Source organism: Miscanthus floridulus, chromosome 2 (genome assembly GCF_019320115.1).
Source record: "Miscanthus floridulus cultivar M001 chromosome 2, ASM1932011v1, whole genome shotgun sequence".
Taxonomy (NCBI): Eukaryota; Viridiplantae; Streptophyta; class Magnoliopsida; order Poales; family Poaceae; genus Miscanthus; species Miscanthus floridulus.
In genome coordinates, this window is record NC_089581.1 from 168370981 (window position 1) to 168378099 (window position 7119).

Consider the following 7119-nt stretch of genomic DNA (forward strand, 5'->3'; position numbering starts at 1 on the left):
CATATCTGGGTCATTGCTCGTGAAGGCTTCTTTTATGGACCGGCTGATCATTTCGGCCATGCCTTGATCATAGCCCTTCTGAAAGATGCCCTCCTTGTACCTCTACCTTGACCGGTATGTGGCAGCGTCGGATTGCCATGACTCCACTGAGTTCCAGCTCATCTTTGATGACATGCCACGGACGCAGCCACGGTGCTCGAGGGTTCCTAGCACCAGGGTCAACAAGTCTTGGCCCCTACGAACCTCGAAGGTGTCCTTGGATTTAGCGGCCTCGATGAGAGCCCTCTCCACCTCCTCAAACTTGGGCTCATTGAACTTGCTCGCGCCCTCCTTGAGCTTCTTTGGCTTGCGGGCATAGATGAAGTCCTTAGCCCTCAAGTCTACACCATCGTATGGATCGGGAAGCCCAGCGGCAGCTCTAGCCCTTTCTTCGTCCCGCCACTGGGGCCTCTTACCAGCAAACCCAGTCATGCCCAAGTGGTGGGGGTGTAGGTTCTTCTTCGCGAGTGCGCTGAACTTAGCGCTCTTTGCCTTTGCTTCTTCTGTTGTTCTTTGTTTACAGAACTCTTCCTAGTGATGTTCCTTCACCATAGTGTATTTGACACAGGGTGACCTGCCTAGCTTCAGGTAGTACCTGGTCAGCATGGACTTGAAGTTTCTAAAGGCTCTTCCTGCCACGTGCATGACCCACTCCCTGCACTTGTTCAGATCGGCGTCCTCGGGATAATGGAAGCTCCTCATCACCTCACCCTAGATATGTGTCTTGTAGTCGACCAGGACATTGTTCCACTCCTCCCAAGTGATCTCCACCTTGTCCTTGACTATACATGCCACCTGGTTGCTAAACTTGGCAAGGACCATGGGTGGCGACAACGGGTTTCCTCTGGTCCCACCTCATGGATCACATGGACTTCGCCGTGGGTTTCCCTCTGGTGCCTCCCGTGTTCCCCCCTTCTCAGCTTTGTCCTCTGACCCCTAGACTTGCCTAAAGTGGTTGGAGATGGAGTGGGGGGTTCTTTGTCCCTGACTTATTCCTCCTCGAAATTCAATTCTCGAGGCACCACCGGCATCTGTTCAGGGTTTGGAGACCACACACTTTCAACTTCGTCGTCCCTCGGTTGGTAGGTCGGATCATCTTCATCCTCTGTATGACGTTTCTTTGTTGGCCTCGGGGTCACGGACACTTGGCTCTCGAGGCTAGTTGATGATGATGCACTAGGGGTAGGGTCGCACCATTCGCTTATCAGTTCCTCCGCCATTGGAAAGCTATAATGAATACATATTTCAGTTGTATAGACACAGTTATAGAGTAGTAAAGTAGAGTAGTACTAGAGTAGTAAAGTAGAGTAGTACTAGAGTAGTAAAGTAGTAGTAGTTGGCTTAGATTTGCCCCATTGTCATCACATCGCTTTTAAACTGGTTGCTTGTATCTGGTATACAAGCCATCCTAGTTTAGCGGGGGCACTCGATCATCATCGCCGCTGCCTCAGCATAAAAGGGTTCACATCATTGCATATGCCACTGCCTTAGCTTAGAAGTGTGAAAAGAATCATCATTGCAAATACCAAACAAAAGCCATCAAGATAGTTTCAAAATTCGGCCCCAAAGGGCTAAGTCCTTCGGCCATCAAGATAGAGTAGAAGACTAGAGGAGGTGAGAGTAGAGTCTCTTTGATCTGCCCCGATAGTGAGAAGAGATCGGGGTAATCGGTGATGGTGACAAAGATGATTGCTTTTAGTGTGAACTTCTCCTTGCGGGATGCATCCACCATCTGGACCCCAACATCAAATAGTATCTTCATTTCCTCCATGAACGGCTCTAGGAACACATCTATATCGTTGCCGGGCTGCTTTGGTCCAAAGATAAGCATGGTCAGAATAAGGTACCTACGCTTCTGACATAGATGGGGAGGTAGGTTGTACATGGTGAGCACGATGGGCCAAGTGTTGTGCGAGCTGCTAAGCTCACCGAATGGGTTCATCCCATCGGTACTCAGCGTGAACCTAACATGCCTAGGCTCCTTGCCAAACTCCAGGTAGGCCTCGTCGAAATCCTTCCACTACTTGCCATCGGATGGGTGCCGTAGCTTGCCATCATCTTTCAGGCGGTCAGCTGATGCATGCCAGGACATGAGCTTGGCATCGTCCGGGTTCTCGAATATTGCACGCAGGCGATCGGTCACGGGCAGGTACCACACCGATAGTGCTGGACTTTTCTTGTGCGTGTAACCCTCTTCTTCATCGTCCTACTGAGCCAAGATCTGTTTGGCCGCACTGCTCTTCTTTGCCCCCTTCTTGTTCTTTTTCCGACCACCCCGCAAGCCTCCCTCGTCTTCTGCATCCACGCGACAACCAGCATTTTTCTTGTACCGACTAAAGCTGCAGTGTGGACAACTCATCAAATTCTCATACTCATTGCCCCGATACAGGATGCAGTGGTTAAGGCATGCATCAAACTTTCTAAGCTTCATCGCCACTGGCCGGATCAGCTTCTTGGCCCGATAAGTATTGGCGGGCACCTTGTTAGCCGTTGGGTACGTGGTGGCAAGGTAGCTTAACAACTCATTAAAGCCAGTGTCAGACCAACCATGATGAGCCTTCAACATCAACATATGGAGGTTAAAACGGAGCGTCGTGCACTCCTTTGGACAATCACCGCCGTCCTTATAGAGAGGATCAACTGCCGCCTGCTTCAACTCTCTGAAATTCTCCAACCACTTTGGGCAACCCAACACAACGTCGTCTTCATCGAAGTGTTTGACTAGATCTTCAACAAGCTGCACATCCTCGGGTTGGCTCACAGTATCCTGACCATCCCCACCATCGCCGGCTTCGTCGGTCATGTCTTGCATTAGATCATCCACCGTGATGTAATCACGACAACCGTTGTCACTGTCGGCTGGCATAGCTACTGCTGAAGATGATGAGGAGCCGGGTGCTCCTAAAGGATCTTTATTCACCGGTGGTGCTGTCGTCGTCGCCATCGAAGAGCTCACTCCAGATGCACCGTCACTCGCACCAACTCTTTCGCCGTGAAATGTCCAGACTGTGTAGCCCTCGATGAAACCATACATGATCAAATGAGTTTGCACCTCACTGTCTTGGTGGGCTTTTAGGTTCTTGCAACGAGAACATGGACATATGGTTGTCATCCGCTTCAGTCTCTCATGGTGAGCTTTACCAGCAGCAATAAACTTCCTTAATTCAAAGAGGTACCGCGGATCATTCACTCTATCGATCCGGTACATCCATTCCGACCTATCCATCATACCTATGAACATTATCCGTCACAATCAACATTAAATAAAGAAGAATTAGGAGAAATTGATGATTTTTACGTCCAAAATCATGAAAAAGAGAGAAAATGACAATGTGAAAGATGAAGCATGCATCTATGATGAATCTAAAGTTAAAGAAATATATGACATCATTTTTTCCATTAAAATTGATCTAGATCTAGATCTAAAGAGAACTCTAGGTGATGGAAATAGAGAGAGAGGATGGAAGGAGAGAGGGAGAGCCTTTATAAACCTCTTATGATGTCCTCCTCCCTCAAATCCAAGCCCTTCAACTCAAATCAAAAGTTTCCTCAAATTTTAGGGCAAAGCCTCCCCCATGAGTTTGAGAGAGGAAGACCCGTGGAGAAGATGAAGGGGTGGTGCTGTGCATTTGTACAGGCTTTACCGCGGCGGGCAAGATAAAGCGCCCACCTCGGTAAATCAACTCTTTACCATGGCGGGCAGTTTAAAGAGCCCGCCACGGTAAATCGTATTAACCGCGGTGGGCGATTCATACCGCCCGCCGTGGTAAATAACGATTTCCTGCGGCGGGCAAGTAAGGTGGCCCGCCGCGGTAAACCCTTTTCCCGCAGCGGGCGCCTCGGTGGCCGGCCTCGGTGGCCGGCCGCCGGTTAACCGTGGCGGGCAAAAGAGGTGCCCGCCACGGAGCCCATTTTGGCCACGCTGCGCAAGTTGATTCATGTAGTAGTGTAAAATAAGTTGCTAGCTGCTAAAAAAAGTTATAGTCGATACATACAGTCTAGCTTATAGTTTAGCTAATAGCCTATTTTATTTAATCGTCCAAATTATAAAGAGCTGTTAGCCTCCCGCTATTACAGCTTATAAAAAATGAGTTGATCTAAACAGAGCCTTAGCTCCGGAGAAGTTCAAGTGCATCTCGATATTTTTTCAGACAATCCATAATAGTGTCTAGAAAGGATATATATTCCAATCAGTTTTCCATTTTCTATTGCTGTTAGTAATAAGAGAGTTCTTTTATTTTTGGTGTTTTATAGATTGCGCGGTAAACATCATATCATATATTTTGTACTTCTCGCTGTGTTATCATTCCTAATAATGAAATAACATTATTTTGTCAGTCATCCCGGCTCAAAATTTATTTAAAGTGTTGTAGAGCGCTATAATATATATTCCGACAAATCATGCTGGCGAGGTGTGGCGCCGCCGCGGTGTCACACCGCCGGGAGGCACAGTGAAGCGCGTAGAAGCCTCCAGGCATGCCCTTCCGCAGCGCAAACTCGAGCATGAACTGCTCGAAGAGGTCTCTCTTCTTGCTCTGCTGCGCCAGTCCCATGGCCGTCTCGCCGGGCTTGTTGCTCAGCTTCACGTTGGCGCCAGCAAATACGAGGCGTGGAAGGCCTCGACGTTGCCCATCTTGGCAGCAGCTATATGGGGCGAGCACCCATCCAAATCCTGCTCGTCCACGTCGTCAACGTCTGACTGAGCGAGCAGCACTTCCATCGCGGTCGTGTCCCCGCACAGCGTGCCGAACCGAACATCAGCGCCGGGAGAACACGTTCCACTCGCTCGAGGGTGGGATGGTCCCGGTCTGAATCGTACCAAGAACAACCCGTTCGAAGCCGATCTTCCATCCCCCGGAGGAAGCGACGGAGGCCGTGGAGTTTAGCAGGACGACGTCTGTGCCAGCAGACACGAGAACCCTAAGGCAAAGGATGGCAGCGGTGTCGCCGGCCTCTGCCCTCGCGTTCACGTCGCAGCCCCTGTCAACCAGCATCCGCAGGATCTCTGGCTGCACGAGGCACGCGCGCGGCCAGGTGAACTGGCCTGGACCTGTTGGTCCTGGATGTCTTCACAGAAGCTCCAGAGTATGCACCGGACGCCAGCAAGGTCTGGACGGCACCGGTGCTGCCCGCCTGCCACAGAGGAAGAGGATGGCGTGCTGGAGGAGCGTTCCGGCCGAAGTGAGTGGCGGTCGACATGTACCCGCTACTGAAGAGCATGCGTAGGAGCCCGTGGCTCGTAGTATTCCACGACGCACCATACCGCTGATGTGCTGACTCGGAGACTCCTATCAGAGTTGGAGTTTGGAAGGGATCGGGCACGGATCTCGGGCGCGCACACCAAGAGTATTTGGACGAAATGCTTCAATAATACATTCTTCTGTTGAAAGTTGTGAGTGACTGTTTTGCCAAAATGATATGGTCAGAAATTATATCATCAGTGAAAATTGTTGTTTTGTTGAAATCGGAGCTACATACATTCTCCTGTTGGTTGTACCAGAGCACTTGGTGCGATTTGAAGACAATTAATTAATGCAGATTAATTAATGGGCAACAAATACCGGTAATAATAGCTCAGTAGGAAATGTTTTGCCTCATGAGAGTTTGAACGGAACAACGCCGCGGCTGACAACGCTGGGGCAACCGACGCGGCCAGGGCCGCGATGGTGCCCGTGGCTGACCTAGCGGATGATCTTGGGGCCGTCATCGTTGCAGCATAGAAGGTGAGACTAGCTTGCGAGGGAACGCGAGGCGCGAAAGGGGGTGTTGCGAAAGGGGGTGTTAATGTGTGTTTGTAGAAAATGTTCAATGTTTTATATTGGTGGCTTGATGTTGAGGTTGCAAACATAATAAAATGGACGTCCTTTTGCTGATATGATGTTATATATCTCTTGTGACTGTTGTTTTCAATGTTTAGCGCATGTTGCCAAAAAAAAGATTTTTCGAAGATGAGATTTTAAGTGCACAAAGGAAACAGTGAACTCAAATTACGATTGATATTTAAGCCTTTCCTCTTGGAAGAAACTAACCTTGATCCCGCCATCGAGCCAACCCTGTAGTACCGCAACCGGTATTTCTCACAGAAAGTTAAATTTGCCCTTAGGGGCACATGCCCCTATCTGACCGTTCTCGGGGCGCGCACCGGCGGAGGTGGAATGCTACTAGCTAGGAGGGGCGGCGACGGCCGCAGAACGCTAGCTAGGAGACCAACCGCTGGGGATGCCGGTGGCGGTGGAATGCTACCAGCAGGGAGGGGCGCCGACTGCCGGTGGCAGAACGACGATAGTCGCTGGGAGACCACCGCTGAGGGTGCCGGCAACAGTGGAATGCTACCAGCTGGGAGGGGCGGCGGCGACAACGATGGAACGCTAGCGCTAGCTGGGAGACCACCCGTCGGTGATCTCGGCAACGGTGGTGTCGATACCGGCGTGGGGGGGCAGCCCCCAACGCAGGTAGCTCAGCACACAGCATGATAAGGACTAGGGTCACGACTGCGGATGGGCGAGGCATTGTGATCGGTTTATGGGTTTGTGCAGTGTAGACTTGGATGTTCCGTGTGTATAAGACTCGGGAGCACCGGGTTACTCCTATTTACATACACTAGGATCATGCCCGTGCGTTATACTTGAACAAAATTAGCCGAGAAATGGCCACAGGTGAGGTTAATCATAACCGTACGTTGCAATAGGAACAAAATAATTTCTGCCGAGATCAATCATACCCATGCGTTGGGATAGGAACGAATAGTTTCCGACCACCTAGTGTTGGCCGAGCATAGACCACAGCTGAGGTCAACAGACACCTAAGCCGCATTGCCACATCGGGATTCGATGATGGCAAAAGAGAGTGCAGAGTATAGACCTTTATGCTTGTATAGAACCACGGTCTGCATGGGCTCGTCATGGGCAATACAAAATTGAAAATAAAACAATTATTTTAAAAGATTATTGTACTAAGAACATTTATTTTTTTGTGCAATCTTAACATTTCATCTTCTTAAAATCAAATACCTTCAACTCATTCTAAACTTAGAAGCTTTGATGACATTTCTATTTGATTCTACTCAATAAGTTTGATGAT